General features: G+C 35.7%; 1 protein-coding gene across 2 annotated transcripts in view; it reads left to right on the forward strand.

Annotated features, from left to right (window-relative positions):
- Positions 1 to 19,868: 19,868 nt before the first annotated feature.
- Positions 19,869 to 23,858, forward strand: part of LOC122791010 (beta-1,4-galactosyltransferase galt-1-like) — a 587,919-nt gene continuing 583,929 nt past the window's right edge. The window contains exon 1 of one of the 2 annotated variants that reach the window (XM_044058762.1): positions 19,869 to 19,939. The gene's annotated coding sequence lies outside the window, so the exon portion shown is untranslated. The remainder of the gene's footprint in view (positions 19,940 to 23,858) is intronic. The other variant, XM_044058760.1, reaches the window with a different exon arrangement.

Raw genomic sequence — 23,858 nt, forward strand, 5'->3', positions numbered from 1 at the left:
AGTAATAACAAAGTAGGCATATTACCAAGGTAGACAGATAAGTAATAACAAAGAAGGCATATTACCAAGGTAGACAGATAAGTAATAACAAAGAAGGCATATTACCAAGGTAGACAGATAAGTAATAACAAAGAAGGCATATTACCAAGGTAGACAGATAAGTAATAACAAAGAAGGCATATTACCAAGGTAGACAGATAAGTAATAACAAATAAGGCATGTTACCAAGGTAGACAGATAAGTAATAACAAAGAAGGCATATTACCAAGGTAGACAGATAAGTAATAACAAAGAAGGCATATTACCAAGGTAGACAGATAAGTAATAACAAAGAAGGTATATTACCAAGGTAGACAGATAAGTAATAACAAAGAAGGCATATTACCAAGGTAGACAGATAAGTAATAACAAAGAAGGCATATTACCAAGGTAGACAGATAAGTAATAACAAAGAAGACATATTACCAAGGTAGACAGATAAGTAATAACAAAGAAGGCATATTACCAAGGTAGACAGATAAGTAATAACAAAGAAGGCATATTACCAAGGTAGACAGATAATTAATAACAAAGAAGGCATATTACCAAGGTAGACAGATAAGTAATAACAAAGAAGGCATATTACCAAGGTAGACAGATAAGTAATAACAAAGAAGGCATATTACCAAGGTAGACAGATAAGTAATAACAAAGAAGGCATATTACCAAGGTAGACAGATAAGTAATAACAAAGAAGGCATATTACCAAGGTAGACAGATAAGTAATAACAAAGAAGGCATATTACCAAGGTAATCAGATAGGTAATAACAAATAAGGTATATTACCAAGGTAGACAAATAAGTAATAACAAAGAAGGCATATTACCAAGGTAGACAGATAAGTAATAACAAAGAAGGCATATTACCAAGGTAGACAGATAAGTAATAACAAAGAAGGCATATTACCAAGGTAGACAGATAAGTAATAACAAAGAAGGCATATTACCAAGGTAGACAGATAAGTAATAACAAAGAAGGCATATTACCAAGGTAGACAGATAAGTAATAACAAAGAAGGCATATTACCAAGGTAGACAGATAAGTAATAACAAAGAAGGCATATTACCAAGGTAGTCAGATAAGTAATAACAAAAAAGGCATATTACCAAGGTAGACAGATAAGTAATAACAAAGAAGGCATATTACCAAGGTAGTCAGATAAGTAATAACAAAGAAGGCATATTACCAAGGTAGACAGATAAGTAATAACAAAGAAGGCATATTACCAAGGTAGACAGATAAGTAATAACAAAGAAGGTATATTACCAAGGTAGACAGATAAGTAATAACAAAGAAGGTATATTACCAAGGTAGACAGATAAGTAATAACAAAGAAGGCATATTACCAAGGTAGACAGATAAGTAATAACAAAGAAGGCATATTACCAAGGTAGACAGATAAGTAATAACAAAGAAGGCATATTACCAAGGTAGACAGATAAGTAATAACAAAGAAGGCATATTACCAAGGTAGACAGATAAGTAATAACAAAGAAGGCATATTACCAAGGTAGACAGATAAGTAATAACAAAGAAGGCATATTACCAAGGTAGACAGATAAGTAATAACAAAGAAGGCATATTACCAAGGTAGACAGATAAGTAATAACAAAGAAGGCATATTTCCAAGGTAGACAGATAAGTAATAACAAACAAGGCATATTACCAAGGTAGACAGATAAGTAATAACAAAGAAGGCATATTACCAAGGTAGACAGATAAGTAATAACAAAGAAGGCATATTACCAAGGTCGACAGATAAGTAATAACAAAGAAGGCATATTACCAAGGTAGACAGATAAGTAATAACAAAGAAGGCATATTACCAAGGTAGACAGATAAGTAATAACAAAGAAGGCATATTACCAAGGTAGACAGATAAGTAATAACAAAGAAGGCATATTACCAAGGTAGACAGATAAGTAATAACAAAGAAGGCATATTACCAAGGTAGATGGATAAGTAATAACAAAGAAGGCATATTACCAAGGTAGACAGATAAGTAATAACAAAGAAGGCATATTACCAAGGTAGACAGATAAGTAATAACAAAGAAGGTATATTACCAAGGTAGACAGATAAGTAATAACAAAGAAGGCATATTACCAAGGTAGACAGATAAGTAATAACAAAGAAGGCATATTACCAAGGTAGACAGATAAGTAATAACAAAGAAGGCATATTACCAAGGTAGACAGATAAGTAATAACAAAGAAGGCATATTACCAAGGTAGACAGATAAGTAATAACAAAGAAGGCATATTACCAAGGTAGACAGATAAGTAATAACAAAGAAGGCATATTACCAAGGTAGACAGATAAGTAATAACAAAGAAGGCATATTACCAAGGTAGACAGATAAGTAATAACAAAGAAGGCATATTACCAAGGTAGACAGATAAGTAATAACAAAGAAGGCATATTACCAAGGTAGACAGATAAGTAATAACAAAGAAGGTATATTACCAAGGTAGACAGATAAGTAATAACAAAGAAGGCATATTACCAAGGTAGACAGATAAGTAATAACAAAGAAGGCATATTACCAAGGTAGACAGATAAGTAATAACAAAGAAGGTATATTACCAAGGTAGACAGATAAGTAATAACAAAGAAGGCATATTACCAAGGTAGACAGATAAGTAATAACAAAGAAGGCATATTACCAAGGTAGACAGATAAGTAATAACAAAGAAGGCATATTACCAAGGTAGACAGATAAGTAATAACAAAGAAGGCATATTACCAAGGTAGACAGATAAGTAATAACAAAGAAGGCATATTACCAAGGTAGACAGATAAGTAATAACAAAGAAGGCATATTACCAAGGTAGACAGATAAGTATTAACAAAGAAGGCATATTACCAAGGTAGACAGATAAGTAGTAACAAAGAAGGCATATTACCAAGGTAGACAGATAAGTAATAACAAAGAAGGCATATTACCAAGGTAGACACATAAGTAATAACAAAAAAGGCATATTGCCAAGGTAGACAGATAAGTAATAACAAAGAAGGCATATTACCAAGGTAGACAGATAAGTAATAACAAAGAAGGCATATTACCAAGGTAGACAGATAAGTAATAACAAAGAAGGCATATTACCAAGGTAGACAGATAAGTAATAACAAAGAAGGCATATTACCAAGGTAGACAGATAAGTAATAACAAAGAAGGCATATTACCAAGGTAGACAGATAAGTAATAACAAAGAAGGCATATTACCAAGGTAGACAGATAAGTAATAACAAAGAAGGCATATTACCAAGGTAGACAGATAAGTAATAACAAAGAAGGCATATTACCAAGGTAGACAGATAAGTAATAACAAAGAAGGCATATTACCAAGGTAGACAGATAAGTAATAACAAAGAAGGCATATTACCAAGGTAGACAGATAAGTAATAACAAAGAAGGCATATTACCAAGGTAGACAGATAAGTAATAACAAAGAAGGCATATTACCAAGGTAGACAGATAAGTAATAACAAAGAAGGCATATTACCAAGGTAGACAGATAAGTAATAACAAAGAAGGCATATTACCAAGGTAGACAGATAAGTAATAACAAAGAAGGCATATTACCAAGGTAGACAGATAAGTAATAACAAAGAAGGCATATTACCAAGGTAGACAGATAAGTAATAACAAAGAAGGCATATTACCAAGGTAGACAGATAAGTAATAACAAAGAAGGTATATTACCAAGGTAGACAGTAAGTAATAACAAAGAAGGCATATTACCAAGGTAGACAGATAAGTAATAACAAAGATGGCATATTACCAAGGTAGACAGTAAGTAATAACAAAGAAGGTATATTACCAAGGTAGACAGATAAGTAATAACAAAGAAGGTATATTACCAAGGTAGACAGATAAGTAGTAACAAAGAAGACATATTACCAAGGTAGACAGATAAGTAATAACAAAGAAGGTATATTACCAAGGTAGACAGATAAGTAGTAACAAAGAAGACATATTACCAAGGTAGACAGATAAGTAATAACAAAGAAGGCATATTACCAAGGTAGACATATAAGTAATAACAAAGAAGGCACATTACCAAGGTAGACAGATAAGTAATAACAAAGAAGGCATATTACCAAGGTAGACATATAAGTAATAACAAAGAAGGCATATTATCAAGGTAGACAGATAAGTAATAACAAAGAAGGCATATTACCAAGGTACACAGATAAGTAATAACAAAGAAGGCATATTACCAAGGTAGACAGATAAGTAATAACAAAGAAGGCATATTACCAAGGTAGACAGATAAGTAATAACAAAGAAGGTATATTACCAAGGTAGACAGTAAGTAATAACAAAGAAGGTATATTACCAAGGTAGACAGATACGTAATAACAAAGAAGGCATATTACCAAGGTAGACAGATAAATAATAACAAATAAGGCATATTACCAAGGTAGACAGTAAGTAATAACAAAGAAGGTATATTACCAAGGTCGACAGATAAGTAATAACAAAGAAGGTATATTACCAAGGTAGACAGATAAGTAATAACAAAGAAGGCATATTACCAAGGTAGACAGTAAGTAATAACAAAGAAGGTATATTACCAAGGTCGACAGATAAGTAATAACAAAGAAGGTATATTACCAAGGTAGACAGGTAAGTAATAACAAAGAAGGCATATTACCAAGGTAGACAGATAAGTAATAACAAAGAAGGCATATTACCAAGGTAGACAGATAAGTAATAACAAAGAAGGTATATTACTAAGGTAGACAGATACGTAATAACAAAGAAGGCACATTACCAAGGTAGACAGATAAGTAATAACAAAGAAGGCCTATTACCAAGGTAGACAGATAAGTAATAACAAAGAAGACATATTGCAGATGAGATATTTACAAATGATATAAGCAGACATGAAATAGACAATATCACAAGTTCGAGTTACCCCTAGTAACAGTCAGGGGGGAAAAAAATAACAGTAATTTGATTAATAGATTATATACATTCATGTTGAGAGTTAGCCAGGCTTGTTACAGTGACAAAGCCAGTTTAGTGCCAGATGTTGTTTGAGTTTAGCTTTGAATTGGGATAGGAAGGAGAGCAAAGTAATGTTAGCTGGAAGGAGGTTCCACGCTTTGCCTGCAGAGTTTGCAAAAAGGGAGTCACAGGCTACATTGTTAATTTTAATTGTCTTAATTTGTAGTCTGTTTGAGGATCGGTGCAGTCTTAGATTGTTGTGGGGGGTGATCATATTTTTAAGAGTTGGTGTGTTATCTGGATAATAGAGGATTTTATTAGCCATATACAAAAGGTTATATTGGATTAGACTGGGAAGTTCTAGCCACTCAAGCTGTTTATGGTTGATGCAATGTTGTGTTCTAAAAGGTAGACCAGTGGCAAACCTGGCAATGTGGTTGTAACAGATTGAGAGTCTATTAAATACAGCTTTATTTAGATTAGAGAGAAGGGGGGATGGATATAAAAGTGTTGAAAGCAGTGGGAGCGAGCTATGGCAACCATAGCCGGAGGGGTTTGGAAGGGTTTTATTCTATACAGTGACCCTAGTTTTTTATTGATGGTTTTGATCGTTTGGTTTACATGAAGGTCAAATTTTAGATTATTATCAATTATTACTCCTAACAGTTTTGTAGAGGAGTCGGGGGTGATTACTGTGCCATCTTTTGCATTTATGGTGAAGATAAATGGTGTGGACCTTTGTGCTGAAGAGAATAACAGCATTTTAGTTTTTTGGGGGGATTTAGCAACAATCAACGTTCAGAGAACCAGGTTTCTATAGTATTAAAGGTGGCTTGGATAACAGACCTTAATTCTGAGACAGATGTGGCTGAGCAAATCAGGGGGAATCATCAGATTATTGGATACAGCTGACATTCGAGATGACTGTATATAGGTTGTTTATAAAGATGGAAAACAGTAGGGTTCCTAATATGGAGCCTTGTGGCACTCCAAGGGTGTTAGGTAATAGGTTGGAGAGATTGTTCTGCCAGAGGACAGCCTGCTGCCTCCTACTGAAGTAAGATTTTAAACCATTGAATGGCACTGGTATTTAGACAGATAGATTGCAGAGTGTGAATCAAACGTTGGTGATCCACCATGTAAAATGCCTTTGAAAGATCCAAGAAGAGGGATGAGGATATTTGATTATTGTTACGATTATTATTAATAGTACTGCTGAACACTAGTAGGACTGTGGTTGTGCTGCGGTGTGGACGGAAGCCATGAGGTGATTCTGAATTAAGTGGTGCATGAGTTGTTTGTGTGTACATTTTCCATAATCTTAGCTAGTGGAGAAAGTATAGCTATCAGTCTGTAATTGGAGAATTCAGTGGAGGAACCTCCTTTATGTAGTAGGATTACATAGGATGTTTTCCAAATGGTGGGAATTTTTGCCTCTGCTATGGTGCGGTTAATTAGTATAGATACTGGATAGGCTATGGCATCAGCTGATTTTTGAAGGTACTCAGCAGGGAGTTGATCAGGTGAGAGTGTGGTGGGTTTTAATTTTTTGAGCAAGGTACGGATAAGTGATGTGGACACTGGTTGGAAGCTGAACGAGAGTAGGTTTATAGGGGTGGTACTATCAGGGCCATGGGAGTTGGGAGGTAGTTGGCTAGCTAGGGATTGAATTGTTTCTGTAGAGAAATGGTTAAAACTGTCTGAGACATCCTCAGGAGATTTAGCAATGGTAGCGATGGGGATAAGGGTTGACATTTTTCCAGGATGGAGTAGATTATTCAGACCTGTCCAAAACTTCTGAGGATTGTTCTGGTTTGCTGTCTGTAAATTACAGTAGTATTGTTTTTTGTCTTGTAGAATGGATTTTTTAGTCTCATTCCTAGCTTGCCTGTATTTAACATGATTGTAGGGGTCTTTAGTGGAGTGCCATAGAGCCCAGATTTTGTTTCTGCTGGAAATTTTTAGTCTAGATTATTTCGACAGCCATGGGGCAGTTTTTGCCTTTATTCGCTTAGAACAGACAGGTGTGTGCAAGTCAAGGATATCAAGAAATCTATTGTTAAAATATGCAACTGCCTCTTCTAAGGGGAGGTATTTTAACATAGACCAGTTACAGGAGTTATGTTCCTGTTTGAATTTGACAGGGTCAAAGTTGACTTTGTTTTTGACTTTCCTAGGTAAGGATTGATGAGGAATAATGACTTTTTGCTTAACTATATAAGTAAGAAGGTGATCACTCAGATCATCACGGAGGGTACCAGCAGTGTACAGTTGGGGGTTACTATTTACAAGTACCCAGTCTAGTATGCTGTCTTTATTTTTGGGATTACCTAGCCTGGTTGGGGTGGTTATGATTTGAGTCAATGCATGCAGGTTGATGTGGGTGGCAGGGGATTCTGAGGAACAGGTGGCCCAATCAATGTTAAAGTCACAAAGTAATAGGGTTTCTTGAGGGTAATGACATGAAATCCAGTGTAGGGTATCTTCGAGTGTGGCTATATTATTACCCGGGGGAATATACATACAGATAATGTTGATGCATTTACTTTTGTTAATTTGCAATTTAGTGGCCAGGATTTCTGAGTTATTAATTTGAGGTGGTTGATTAACATCTATGGTCTCATTCAATGCAGATTTATAGAGTATATCTACCCCACCCCCTTCCTGGAAGCATGGTCTAGCCTGTGAATGTTATACCCAGGTGGTTACACTTCATTATCAGTTGTGGTAGATTTTAACCAGGTCTCAGATAGGCAGAGAATCTCAGGGGAGTGGACAGACAGGAGTGCATGCAGTTCATGTACCTTGTTATTGATGCTTCTAATATTGAGATGACAGGCCAGGAGAGAGTTGGTAGGTCTACTAATTATAGTTTTGTGGCTTAGGTGGCAGATAGAGGGGGTATATGTATCAGAGGTGGGTGGGCCATGGTTGGGATGAATGTTACCACTAAGTATAAGGCTAGGGCTATACTTAGTGATAAGTTTCAGGAGTTTGTTTAAAAGTTTGTAATATTGTTTGGCACTAGAGTTTGTGTGCCTGGGGTTTGCATACTGAAAGAGTGAACAAGGCTTAAAGTTGGACCCATATTGATTAGTATGGCTAAAGGAGGGCTGTTTTACATCTGGTGTGATAGTATGGCCATTTGGATACTGATAATCAATAAGCATCTTTTTTTTATACAAGGTGATTACATAAGCAGCCAGCAGTATAGGTATTAGAGATTATGAGAGGAGTGTATTTAGAAGCAAAGATGGCAAATACAAAGACAATTACAGCATACAATAGTTCCATCAAAGTTTAAGTCTTGGCCTAAATAAAGTCCAAATCTTAGTTAAAAATATATGCAGAGATAAGTCACAAACAGTACAGTAAAAAGAACAATATTCAGTCTTGGCATTACAATATACAAAAATATGTTGCATTATAAAGGAGAGTTAGCTGTGGTAACAAAGGTATACATTACAGAAAACATCAAGCAGTAAAGAGCAGTAGTAATTAAACAAGGTATTTGTCAACTGAATGATCAGACATTTGAGTTTCAGACTTCATATCCTCCAGAAAACTCATGGCAACACAAAACCTTTTACTGTAGCAACTTTCCAACTTCATAAAAACACATGGCAATTTTAATGCTGTATAAGGCAAAAATAATTTTCCCTAGTAGCAAAGCGTTCAAAAAATGCAAATGCCTTGATTATAAACCAAAATAGCTGTATGTATATGTCTCATGAAAGGCAACCAGAAGTTGAATAATATAAAGTTATAAATCATGTCCCAAAAAGAATGATGCCATGACCATATTATAACAATAATGGGAAAAATCCTTGTGGATTGGTGGGAAAAGTGTCCAATGAATCTCCTGGAAATAAAGATGAAATCCGGACCGCTAGGCCTCAACGAAATATTAACAAGATATAACCAAATAAAGACAAATGCAATCAGCCTAAAATGCCCAATGTTGGTTAATAACTATCATGGTGAAATTGCTGATTACACTAATAAATATCAGCCAATAATAGGGCATAGATAAGTTCTGAATATGAGAAACACAAAATGATATAGCATCCCATAACACCTGCTAATAATCCAAAACAACACAATAAATGTCCAGTACTGATTTATGACTGTTTTTGCTTCAATTTACTGGTTGTACTAAAACATACCAGCCAATAGAAAAGTTCGATTGCCGAAGAAACCAAAAATTATTAACGTCTGAGTACGTGTAAATAATCTGAAGGAACACAATTGGAAGTCGCCACTCAGTCACTATAAGATAATACCATCAGCAACCCAAGCTGTAAAACATCCACTGCGAAAAAACTAACCAAAAAAGGGCAGAAGTCACTGTATACCAAAGTTCAGGGACTATTCAAATAAAAAAATCCAATGGTCGACCTTAGTCACTGCCACTGGTTCCTTTGTCTCCTCGTGAATCTGCTCCTGAACTGAGCCCAATACTTACAGATGTGACACAGGCACTGCACTGTCATTGTATGGGATTTGCAGTATGACAAAACTCCTCAATTTGAAGCAGGCATTGTCCCATCTGCAATACCTACAGTTGTAACACAGGCACCGCACTGTCATCATATGGGATTTGCAGAACGACAGCACTCCTGGATGTGAAGCAGGCATTGTTCCATCTCCAGTACTTAGAGTTGTGACACAGGCACTGCACTGTCATTGTATGGGATTTGCAGTACGACAACACTCCTGGATATGAAGTCGGGGTTGTTCCATCTGAAACACTTACAGATGTGACACACACACTGCACTGTCATTGTATGGGATTTGCAGTACCACAACACTCCTGGATGGGAAGCAGGCATTTTTCCATATGCAATACTTACAGTTGAGACACAGGCACTGCACTGTCACTGCACTGTCATTGTATGGGATTTGCAGTACAACAACACTCCTGAATGTGAAGCTGGCATTGTTCCATCTACAATAGTTACAGATGTGACACAGGCACTGCATTGTCATTGTATGGGATTTGCAGTATGATAACACTCCTGGATGTGAAGCATGCATTTTTCCATCTGCAATACTTAGAGTTGTGGCACAGGCACTGCACTGTCATTGTATGGGATTTGCAGTACGACAACACTCCTGGATGTGAAACAGGGCTTGTTCCATCTGAAACACTTACAGATGTGACACAAGCACTGCACTGTCATTCTATGGGATTTGCAGTATCACAACACACCTGGATGTGAAGCAGGCATTTTTCCAAATGCAATATGTACAGATGTGACACAAGCACTGTACTGTCATTGTATGGGATTTGCAGTGTGACAACACTCCTGGATGTGAAGCAGGCTTTGTTCCATCTGCAGTGCTTACAGATGTGACATAGGCACTGCACTGTCATCATATGGGATTTGCAGTACGACAACACTCCTGGATGTGAAGCAGGCATTGTTCCATCTGCAATACTTACAGTTGTGACACAGGCACTGCACTGTCATTGTATGGGATTTGCAGTATCACAACACTCCTGCATGTAAAGTAACCATTGTTCCATCTGCAATACTTACAGTTGTGACACGGGCACGGCACTGTCATTGTATTCGTTTTGCAGTGCAACAATAATCCTGGATGTAAAGCAGGCATTGTTCCATCTATAATAGTTACAGATGTGACACAGGTACTGCACTGTCATCAGATGGGGTTTGCAGTAAGACAACACTCCTGAATGTGAAGCAGGCATTGTTCCTTCTGCAGTGCTTACAGATGTAACACAGTTACTGCACTGTCATTCTATGGGATTTGCAGTATGATAACACTCCTGGATGTGAAGCAGGTGCTGCAATACTTACACAAGTGACACAGGCACTGCACTGTCATTGTATGGGATTTGCGGTCTGAGAACACTCCTGAAGCAGGCATTGTTCTATCGGCAATAATATGTATGTGACACAGGCACTGCACTGTCATTGTATGGGATTTGCAGTACAACAAATCCCCTGGATATGAAGCAGGCCTTGTTCCATCTGCAATATTTACAGATGTGACACAGGCACTGCCCTGTCATTGTATGGGAATTGCAGTACAACAGCACTCCTGGATGTGATCAAACACTATTCCATTGTTGATTACTATACATAGTATTTCACTGTTTCCAAATGTGAAGAATGCACTGTGCAAGGTCATTGATGTTTCCAAATGTGAAGCATGCATTGTGCATGGTGCACTGATGTTTCCCAATTTGAAGCATGCACTGTACAAGGTATATAGATATTTCTAAATGTGAAGCATGCACTGCACCATCACTATGTAAGGTGCACAGGAGTACAGTCTTTCCAGATGTGAACCATTTATTGAATCATTATTCTGTGAATGTTCAGTGCTGCTATCCTGTCACCTCTGAAGCATACTGTGCCATGACTATGTAGGGTGCACAGTCCTGCCTAGCAATTTTGTGTTCACTTTTTGCAAAGTAGGTTGCAGAATCTGTTGTCTTATATGATGCAGTCAAACCCAAATGAAAAAAAGTGTTACAGATGCACACATGTGATGCAAAGACTGCTGTGTTATGCTGTGGCCTTTCCTGCCTATGGCAGTTAGCTCTGAATGAATAAAGTCTTGTAGCTGGATGCAGAAGGTGTTAGGTCACTGACCTTCTTATTAGTCATGCAAATAATAATGCTGTCAATGTGCAGTGCATATATATTCTCCTATTCTGTTTGCCTTACATCATCAGATAAGTCAGTCCTGAGTGCTTAAAGTACTAGATGAATGCCAGCATGTAGGCTTGTCTTTCTGTGAGCTCTGTGTAATTTGGCTGAATTAAGCCACGGATTTACAGAGGTACATATACATAGGCTGCACTGCAGGGATTGCTGTGCTGTATATGCCATGTAGGTAGCAGCTCCACCCATTACTGAATGCTACTGCTCCTGCACTATATGTGTGTAATGTATATAGTGATGTAGCCCCACCCCTCTTCCTCCTCCTCCCATTACTGAATGCTGCTGCTCCTGCACTATATGTGTGTAAGGTATACAGTAATATGTTGTACACACTGTGTGTAAGCCCCACCCCACTTCCTTCTCCTCCCATTACTGAATGCTGCTGCTCCTGCACTATATGTGTGTAAGGTATACTGTGATATGTTGTACACACTGTGTGCAAGCCCCACTCCACTTCCTTCTCCTCCCATTACTGAATGCTGCTGCTTCTGCACTATATGTGTGTAAGGTATACTGTGATATGTTGTACACACACACACACACACACACACACACACACACACACACACACACACACGCACACACACACACACATGCTCATGGGCATGTGTGTTTGAATGTGTGTGTGTAACATTATCTAGCACAGGCAGTGAGGAAAAGTAAGAATATCAGTAAAGTACTCCAGAAGGATTGTGCACTAAATATACTGCTATATTTTTACATTTATATAAAAGTAATCAAATTATATTAACAAGTTGATGTTTACAAACATTATACATCACATATATTGCTATATATAATATAACCTAAGCAACATTACATACATTATTAAATTCCTGCCTTTTTTAAAACAAACATCTTTATTAAACCATAACTTATGACATTGGCATTCACACATTTATATAAATGAAAACAAACCACACTGATACAATACTAGTTGCAAGCATTTTACATCACAAACTATATTGACACACCCCAGCTGCAAACATTATACATCACTTATAATTTACTCAATCATTTTCAGTCAAACATTACATAGCCCATTTAAGTCCTACCTTCTTTTAAACCTCATTTCTCCCCTATATGTAGTGTTCCCACAATTTCCACTTTTTCCTATGTGGTTTGCTACTACCCTTTTGTAAAGATCTCTGTTACTATATTCACTATTTCTAGTATAGTTGGTTTAGATTTTGATTTCCATTTTCTAGTAATTGCTCTTTTGGCAGCCTCCATAATTAAACACAGCAAGGCCTTACCATGTCTAGGCAATTTTGATTCTGTATCATAGCTCAGAAAAATCATCTCCCTCATCACACCAATCTGTCCTCCCAGCATCCAACAATGTATCTCACAGGGAATCCTTAAAGTCCACCAACTCACCGCACACCCAGAAATGTGTTTCTGATTATCTCTTTACTCCCTGTCATACCACCAACATTTGCTGTCTACCTGAGGAAAACTTCTCTGTAGTCTACTTGGGATACAAAAATATCTATATAAACATTTCCAAGCAAAAATTTTAAATCTTCTAGATGTTTTGCATATTTGGAAGACATGCATATATCCTCCCATTGTTTATTTGTAAATTGCATATTCATTCTCTCTTCCCAATTCTTTCTAACCTCCTCTGATTCTTATAGTTAGCATTCAATGTTTTATGTGCTCTATGAATTATTCCTTTTTTAAGGGCAGTTTATGTTCTAGATTCTATTAAAAACTCTACCAGTGCTGGTTTTTCATTTAGGATACCCCTATTTATTTCTTTTTGCCTATACTCTGATATCAGTCCTTGATAGGGAAGGCAATGTCTAACCTGCAGTCCAAATAAATTCTTGGTGTCTTCCCATTCATTCATCTTTCCCCCTCTATTTATTTTCTCCCAATACCTTGGTTCCTTTGCCAGTTTTCTCCAAGAAATTCCAGCCCCCTCTTGCCTATTGTCTATATCCTTAATTGTAATCATCCCTATTGGCAGAACCTCCTGTCTCCATTCCCGTATTTGCTTAGTTCTTAGGATACTTTCTGCTACTTTATAGATATAATATTCTGTAGGATTCAAAATCCCAGTCTTTCCTTGTTTCTTGAGCTTCCCTCCATTTCATCGTTATGGCTGTCCACTTTGAATTATAGTTTTCTGCTTGTGCTATGCATAGCAGCCTTAACTGTGTAGCACTGATATACCCCTTCAAATTGGGTAATCCCAATCTGCCCTGTTGTATGGAATAATCAGCTTATCCCACTTGACTCTTGCCATCTTCTCCTCCCAGATAAAGTCTTTCAGCTCCTTATTAATTCCTATCCACAACTTCTCCTCTGGTTGATAAAAATATGCTTGACCTGTGTGTAAGACTAATGGGACTAAAACCATTTTAACTGCTTGTATCTTACTATCCATATCCATATATCAAAGCTTCCATTTATCATTTTCCCATGAGTATGGATTTGCTGAACTAATCCATATGTTGGCATGCAATTTATCTCTATAGTCTTTGTCTCAGCTTCATTAATTTTGTATCCTGAAAAGACGTGAAACTGTCTTAGAATGTTCTACAACACTATAATGTCTCTTTCTGGTTTTATCAGGTATAAAATAATATCATCTGCAAAGAGAACCAGCTTTTCTTGACTACCATACAAATTATATCTATACAAATTATATCCTTGAATTTCTGAGTCCCTTATTTTATTTGCTAATGGTTCTAAATATAATGCAAATAACAAAGGGGAAAGAGGACACCCCTGCCTGGTTCCTCTGATCAAGCAGAAATTATTGGAGAGAACCCCACCCACTTTAGTTTTTGCCTCCAATCCCTCATATATATCCTCTGAATTAACCTTATAACTTTTTTCAGAAAATGCAAATGCTTCCATTGCCCTTCTCATGAAGTCCCAGCTTACTCTGTCAAATACTTTTTCTGCATCAAGACCCATCAACAACAATGGCATTTTCTTACATTCTACTTCCCTCCGGATCATCAGTGTTCTGTTCATGTTGTCAAATGTTTGCAACCCCTTCTACAAAACCACATTGATCCATATCTATCAATTTTGGCATTATGTTTGCCATTCTTTTAGCCATTATAGACATGAACAATTTTTAATCATGCTTTAGTATTCAAATGGGCCTGTATGAAGCTGGCTCTGATGGATTTCTACCTTCTTTAAGTATTACATCTACCAGTACTTTCTTCCAGGATTCTGGCACTTCTCCTGTTAAACAAAACCTTCCAGATCTTTATCAGTTTTTTCCTCCTAGCTTCCAAACCTCCACAGAAATACCATCTATTCAGGGGACTTTCCTGTAGATTGGCTATACATTACAGTTTATATCTCATCTCCTCCTATCCTGTTAGAAATTGAGCCTCATCTACCTCTAATCTTGGCATATTTAATTCTTCCATAAACATTTCCATGTGTATCTTTTCATGACTTCCATATTTCTCTGCTTTATACACACTTTTATAGAATTTCTGATATATTTCTAATACCGCTAAAGGATCTCTTCTTACCTTCCTTGTTATAGGTGCCCTAAGCTTGGTGATAGCCCTTTCTACTTTCTTTTGCCTGAGTAGTTGTGCTAAAAGTTTTTGTGCTCTAGTGTTATTATCAAAAAACAGTTGCTTAACAGCAATCTTTCTAAACTCGCATATATTATCGAGTTAATCCCTTATTTTCTGCTTAGCATTCTGCAGTTGATCCTCTTCTTGTTCTGTGAGATTCCTCCTGTTCTGCAATACTTTAACATTTGTCACTCCCACTAAATAATTATTGTTGTTTCTTGACCATAGCTCCCTTTCTCCACCTTAATTTTACCCCCACTCCCTAGCTATATTTTCAGAAGTAATTTATATCCTCTTGAATAGCTCCTGAATAATCTTCACTACCAATTCCTTAAATTCCTCTCTTTTCAACATATAGATGGAAAAGCATCAGTATCTCATTGTTATTTCATTACCATGTGTTTTTATTTTAGTTATTAATGCCACATGATCTGAAATAGTTATTGGGTACATATCAAGACCTTCAATTAAATGCACATTCCAGTGAAATGTAAATTCTGTCTAGCCTAGCCCTGTTCTTGTATCCTGGGGAATAATATGTAAATTGACTCTGAACTCCTATTACTGAATTCACATCTTCCATGCCAAATATTTTCATAACTTTCTTCAAAAATCTACCCTCCTTTGTTATACTTTCCATTCTGAGCCCCCAGATACATCTTTACTGCTGCAAATCAAATTCCATTCCCACCTATAAGTAATATCCCTTGCTGAAAACTGATTGTTTCTCCCAGAATTTTCTTAAGCTCCATTATGGCAGTTTTAGGTGGAATATAAATACATGCCAGTGTAATCCTCTTCCCTTGCCAGTAGCCTCTTAGCATTACAAATCTGCCATTATCATCTTTTTTATCCTCATCTGCACTATTAAAGCTTCTCTTGCAATTAATATAATCACTCCTCTTTTCCTTTGTCCCAGATATTCCACTGAATAACCATCCTGAAAAACCTTTCTTTATCAAATTCACATGTTCAGTTCTTTCCAGTTGTATCTCCTGTAGCACAGCTATATGCACTCTACATTTTTAATATAGTTCATATTTTTTTCTTTTTTTGTATTTACCTGTAAAACCATTGACATTTAAAGACATTACAAAAAGCATCATTGTATTAAAACATTATTAGTCCCACATTTTATGTATAACACCTTTTTGTTAAATGTCTAATTCCAGCTTTTGTGTTACATGCATACACTGCTTTGCAGGTTGAACTTTTATATAGTTATTTCTTGTCATATCCATTTGAGCCTATGTCACATCTTACAAAATGTTTTATTTTATCGAAAGCCCCCAAACAATAACAATAAACAACCCCCAATACCTCCCTAAAACCTATTAATTTAATACTAACACACAAAATTATGTACATCTTCAGATACTGAAGTTTTACTCTCCTAATAGGAACAAATGTCCCAAACTGATAGCCACACTCACATAATTGAGTCTACATTAAAGAAAGGTTAACAATGCTAAGATGTATGGTGCAGCCTGTGCTTCTACTAAGTGCTGTTTTTGTGTAGCTTTATAGCTCTTCCATCTAGGAAAAACCCTGAATGCTTTCAGAGAACATTATCTTCTAGCCCGTTTTTATTTTCTTTCTTTTTTCCCCCAGCCAATCACTATCCACTGTGCCAATTTCTTTTTATCAGATTGGATGTATGGTTCTAATGTCTCCATGGAGACAATTTCCCATTATCAGATTGTTTTCATGGAGAAATGAGGACTAGATACAGAATTTCTACTAAGCATATATTCATTTGCCAGAAAAAAAGCCTCATAATATTCAATATTATTTTTAATTTACTTCCTTTCTCTTCAAAATTGTTACTAAATCAATCTAAGGTGCTTAATTCAGTCATTCTCCCATGCAAGAATGAGAAAATGCACATTATTTTTTCATTTGTCATGCTCATTTAACCAGGATCCCTTTTTACATTGCAGTGCCTACATTTCTTAAAACAGAAGAAAGAGAGAGAGAGAATGGAGAAACAAAGAAAAAAGATCAGAAGTACCAATTTACAATCTCCATTATACTTAAAATAACTGAGAAAACATTATTTTGCAGTAAGTAAAGAAAACCATACACCACAAAATTAGTACTATTAAGAAAAAAAGGTTTCTTTACTTATAGTTAACTTTTGCCCCTCCTTTCCCCTCCCCAAAGCATTTTACTGAACACAAATGACATGAAGTAGGGCATATACTTTAGAGTCCCCCATACATCCAACAAATTATGGAAAGGTACAATATTTCCAGATTTTCTTGTTCTGACACATTTTACAAATATAATTATTGCATTGTAATCCCACATTAAGTTACTGGTTTTATTGCTGCTCTTCTCTATCTCCCAAACCCTGTCTCTGTTTCATTTATCAAGAGTATCTTCTAGTAAACTCTTCCTTCTCTCCAACATTTTCTTTGAAACAGTGGAAAAGGTTTCACAGGTACAGTCTCTCTGTGGTCTTTGTTACCAGAAGAACAAGAAGCAGAATCTTCTTCTGTTTCACAGCTCACTTTTTGTTGGACAAACATTTGTATTGACTCCTTAGTATGTACTTCATCAAAAAATGATTTTGTCCCTCTGATGAAGAATACCTTGAAGACAGCTGGGTACAGCAGTTTGAATCTCACACCTCTGTCTCTACAATACCTGAATAGTGGAATTAATTTATTCCTCTTCTGTCTTGTGTATGATGAGTAATCATTCTCCACAAACACTCTGCTGTCTCCCACTTTTAGTACTTTGTCCTTCTGCCACAGTTTGCAGAATCAACTCCTTCTGCTGGCAGAATTGTATCTTTACTATTAAAGATCTAGGTTGCTTTCTCAAAGCCAGGTTTGGAGCATACACATGATGTGCCCTTTCAACTAACAGGTCCTGCCCATACCAGTCCAGTTGTTTATTTGTGGTTTCATAAAATTAATGCAGTCTATTCCTTCCAGCTTCTCTGGTATAGCTGAAAATCTCAAGTTTTCCCTACATGCTCTGTCCTCTAATTCTATTATTTTTGAAACATCTCTTCCTGATCAGTCTTATACTCAGCCAATATTTTCTTCATTTCAACCTCTGGTTTCTATTCATCTGAATATCTGTTTAAAGCTTCTTCCATTTTCCAGCCTTTTCTTGTTTGTCTTGATATCAGTGTTTCATTTATTTTAACCAGGTCTGTGTGCAGTTGTCTTATATCTTCCCGTAGGTTACTGAAAGTTATGTCTGGAGGCTGCATTGCTTTTTGCTTAACAGCTGCAGAACTCTCCCAAGTCAGTTTTTCTTCTTCACTTTTTGTAGCTTATTTTATCCAGGTGCTCTGTATTTCTGTTTGCAAACTTGACTCATGCTATAATAAATTTGCTAGATTTGCCACAGACACTCCTTATATGTCCCACCACTGCACAGCTCTAAAGCAGCTTAAATGATTAGAACTACCACTACTCCTCCTGTATAACCAACTTAGTCTAGCCCATAAAATTCAATATCACCCCCCAAAAAACCTGCTGTAAAAAAAAAAATGAATTCATCCATACACCAGTAATACAGTGCTGCACTGCAATAATAAACTCCTCCTGGACATAACTAAAGCCAATAATACAGAAGGTGATTCCCTTTTCTCAAATTTCATAAGTCAAAAGTGGAATTCTTTACCCGCCCAACTTAACAAATATAGCCTCAATTACACAATTCAAAAAATCTTTAAAAGCTCACCTCACTGATAAATGGCTCTGCTCTTGTGTTACACCTGGTTAGCACCAATCAACAACATAGTAACTTCCTCCATGCTTTTCTAAACTATATCAAATACTTCCTGTTGGTTTCCCAGGTAGGTAACACAGAGAAAGAGCTAAAATTTTCAGGCATATAATACATATGATTGACTATCCTTCTCACACTTCCAGCATCTAAATTCCTTCCCTTACTTTTAAACTGTCTATTATAATCACCATGAACAACACTTATATTCTTGTAAAAGCCTCCTTGTTCATGAAATTTTTCTGTAAATGGCAAACCTGTATTTATTGGCTTCTATGTATGTTTTATGAATTTCTTCATTATTGCAATAATTATTGTTCATCTGTATTTCTTGTTATTAATTATTTCATTTATTGTAACAATTATTTTTCATAATCATGGAGCTTTTCTCCCTGGGCATCAGCTGAAAAAGGACTTGTGTCCAATTGGACTTTCCCAGTAATCAAATATAAAACAAAATAAATAAATAAAATATTTTTTTCCTGTCATCCAGGCAGTACACTTATTAGGCAATTACTGAAATTTACCCATAAACACAAAAGTCTACTGGCCTTCTCTGCTGAGTTTCTGTTTTTACACTGGGAGAGCTAGAGTCAAGCTGTTACTCAATGTGCAGCCACCTTGGAAGTCTAAATATACTGTAATTTGAGTAGAAAAGTGTATTTGAAAATGTCAGGGCTTGTGATTTCCTGAGCATTGGCTTTGTTTCTGTTACATGAAAGCAGAAGGGAGTGCATAAAGTATGTGGCTGACAGGGAGGAGTGAAAGGAGAGAGAGGAGGGGAAAAACTTCTCCTGTTCTAACCATGTCCTTTATAAGCATAGGTACTTCCTTGAGAAATACTTTCAAGTTGTTGTGCCTTCTTTATGTTTGATGGTGTATGCAGCTTCGCTTCTTGACTGCTCTGCCAAAAATTGGGATTAACTGCAGCCTAACAGGTATACAGTGAAGTTTATTTTTTTTAGTGATAAATTATTAATCATTCATAAGAGACTCCAAAATGTGATACAAAGTAGCCTGCTTCAACCGGGTGCTAAACAGTTGCTCCATATTTATAGAATTTATATATTTGTTCATCCTGACTTGTTGAGTGAGTTTGTGTATTTCATATTTCATGGCTGTTCATTTTCCTTCATACAGAACAGTGATTTTTTTTATAAATTTAGTAATTTCTTTGTATGAAACTTTTCTGTGGCTAAACATAAAATAGTGTTATTGGAAAAGCTTCAGAGGTGTGGTGAATATAACACAAAATGTGTTTAAAATGATTCATTATTAAGCATCGTCTCTTATAGGATATTAAATTATTATTTTTCTGTAACATATACAAATTACTCATCCTAGATCTGCTCAAAATTAAGACTATTATGTCTTACTACTAGAAATTATTGAGTATGGCTTGATATAAATGTTGAAACTGTCTGTTTTGTTTGTAATTCTAGAAAACAGTGATTTCTGACATTTATTTATTTATTTTATTTTACATTTGTTGACCGGGCTAGTCTAACTGGATATATGTCCATTTTCAGTAGAGGCCCGGGGAGAAAAGCTCCAGGACAAAACAGATGAAAAAGTAAAAAAAAATTGTGTAGAATAAAAATAGAGTTTACATAGAAAAAACATACAGAATACTGGGATACATTTTACAACACACTGGTTAGTAATCATCTACAAGATATAAACACCCTGGTTAATAATAAATACAAAAATAGAGAAGACAATAGTTAAATACTATTTACAAATATATAGAAAATGACATTTATAACGAGTCAAATCATAGAAGTTACAGATAAACTGTTCTGATTACATTCTCTTTATAGTGTAATGACAGACACTATAAAGAATGACATACTAAGTAGTGAAGTAGTGAAGCAGTTTTTTCATTTCCTTCTAGAACTGCATGATACAGGTAGAATTACCCATAACTTTAATTCTGTCGGAGATATAATAGAAAAAAAGTTCAAGAAAAAAATCAGTTTAAAATTCTTCTGAAGATAAGTTTATAAAGTACACAATAAATCAATAACAAAGAGGCTTTACTGTATAATACTGTGGCAAGGATCATGTTTCCAGGGTGTGCAAAGTACTGGTTTATTTTCTTTTAAAACAGCTAGGAGAATCCTTATTCAAACTTTTCAAATCAGTCTCCAAGAACATAGAAACATAATACTACATATATAAGTTTCCTTATCAATTTCATGCATGCAAAACGTTGACTTATCATAGTTAAACATAGCTTTTAACAAATCATACAATTTTAAAAGAATTTGTGCCCTCGTGCTTTTCACTTACAGCTTCACATGAAGTCTTGACAAATATGTCTTTTTAAAACAAATACCACCTGGCCTAACAATCTGTCCTTTGACATTTTATCATTCAGTGCCAGTACATCCTTATGACTCATTCCCCAGCCTGAGATGGCCATAGCTTACAAAGATTCCTGACACATTGTTTTTCTGCACTAACATTCTGAAACCAGACTCTTTTAAACATTAGTAACATTCCTTAACTCCTTCAGATGTCTGTCATTACACTATAAAGAGAATTTAGTTGTAAGGCACTTGAAATATAAAGCTACAGCTTATACGAAACTAGATTTTGCATAATCATGCATCTACATTACATTTTTAACATCAACATATTATAAACATTTTGACTTGTTTGTGAAGAAACAGCACTTTAATGTTACTTATTTATTTATTTTATTTATTTGACATTTGTTGGCTGGGTTAGTTCGACTGAGGTAGTGCCATTTTTAAGCCAAGGCCCAGGGAGAAAAGTGCTTCAATAATAAACAAAAATATAGAATATAAAAATAGTACAACAATTAAAGTAAAATAAATTTTCAATATAAAATGTACAGTCTTTGATTTACAGGTTATTTAAAAGTATAAGTTTCAATCAATTAGTTTGAGTGAGACAATTAAAAACAATTGACTTATCTGTTTGCAGAGGGGTTTAAACAAGTCAGGATGAATAGGGGGAGAGCGTGTAAATAATAGTTAATAAGAGAAACATGATTTGGTGAGAAGGTTATGTAGAAGGTCAGATCGGGTCAAAAGGGTTGTTGAGGGGGAATGTCAGGTAAGTTCATGGAGAGTGTTTACAATTGCAGGTCCAAGGGCTGGTTAGAAAGTTTTTAAAAGCTGAAATAAACAGTTTCCATGGTATCCCTTGAAACCCAGTATGTCAATATACTGGGTGCAACAACAAATAATGGGGAAATGTCTCTGTGTGGAAGATTTAAGATTCCCTAGAGTTCCTTAGAGTTCAGCCACCTAATGAAAAACATACTGTGAATGTCCCACCTAATAGCAGGTGGTAGAAATACTTTCTTTAAAAAAGCTTTCCAAAGTATAAATCCACTAATAAAAGTAGGGAAACACAAGCTAGCTGAAGCTGAATTTTCTTTATCAAAAACACACAAACTAGCAATCCAAATAGTAGTTGAAGAAAACAGAACGAAGTGTAGAAATTCATCATTACATTTATATACCTGTTTAAAGGTATGTTTAAAAGCATGGGAGTGGCGTACTAGGGTAGCTGTGTTGTAAAAGACAATTAGCATGTTTACTAGCTAAATACCCCTTCCCCCATACCCCGATGTGATGTTCAACACAGTGCTGCCCTACTTCAAGCTATATGATTCCAGGATACATTAAACTAAAGTAAACAAAGTTAAACTAAAAATTATACATTAATAATTGCTAAAACATCCTGAAAGCATTTCATTGTAGTATCAAAAAAGAAAAAGTTAACACAAGTCTCCAAAATATCTTATTAATCTTTTGTACCAACATTCAGAAACATTTTTAACATAGATTGCTTTTGTGTATTAGAACTTCTTCAGGTTTGGGTCAACTGGTTAAAGCAACTAAAAATTAAAAGTTACATAACAATATATAACACTAACATTTGTTGGACTAAAAACAAGACATATTATTTAAGAAAACATAGTACAAAAAATCCTAAATAAAAACCTACCAAACACTTGAGAAAAAAAAAAAAATATATATATATATATATATATATATATATATATATATATTCTCATGTACATAGGTCAAGTCATCTCAAATGATAAATCTATTAAAGAATTTTTAAATAAAATCAGAAATCTATAAAACATATATATGGAAAATCTAGTAGAAAAAACAGCCACTCATGCTCATAGCAGTGATATTTGCTCAGGTCTGCAAACCCTAGAAAAAAAATGTGTAAACAGGACCATGTTTAAAATTTATGAATGTTAAAGTATTGGAGCCAATATAAACATGTAGTATATCTGCCAATAATATTCAATATGTGTCTAGTTAAGCTCAAACACTGTACATTAAGATGTTACAACCTTCTTCTTCTTTTGGCTTTTTCTCGGTCAGGGGTCGCCACAGCGGATCATCTGTCCACTCATGATTGGCAGTGGAGTTTTACACTGTCGAGTTGCCAGCCTTCCACAGAAGGCATACACACACACGCACTCACGCCTAGGGCCAATTTAGTGTCCAATCCACCTACAGCATGTCTTTGGGATGTGTGAGGAAACTGGAGCACCCAGAGGAAACCCACGTGACCACAGGGAGGACATGCAGTCTCCACACAGAAGGCAACCCAGCCAAGGATCGAACCAGAGAACCTCTTGCTGTGAGGTGGCAATGCTAACCGCTGCATCACTGTGGCCGCACATTAAGATAAAGTCTTAGCGTTGCACCACCGCGGCCACCCATTAAGATAAAGTCTAAACTATCACAAAAGTCATGCATGTGTTATATGGAATCTAGCTCTGCTGTTTGTAAAAAAAATAACATTAGTCTAGCGTTTAAAGTATTTAGAAGTTAATCTATCTGAGCCAGCTAAAAT

The sequence above is a fragment of the Protopterus annectens genome, chromosome 16.part0, assembly GCF_019279795.1.
Source record: "Protopterus annectens isolate FY-2018-M chromosome 16.part0, PAN1.0, whole genome shotgun sequence".
Classification (NCBI taxonomy): Eukaryota; Metazoa; Chordata; order Ceratodontiformes; family Protopteridae; genus Protopterus; species Protopterus annectens.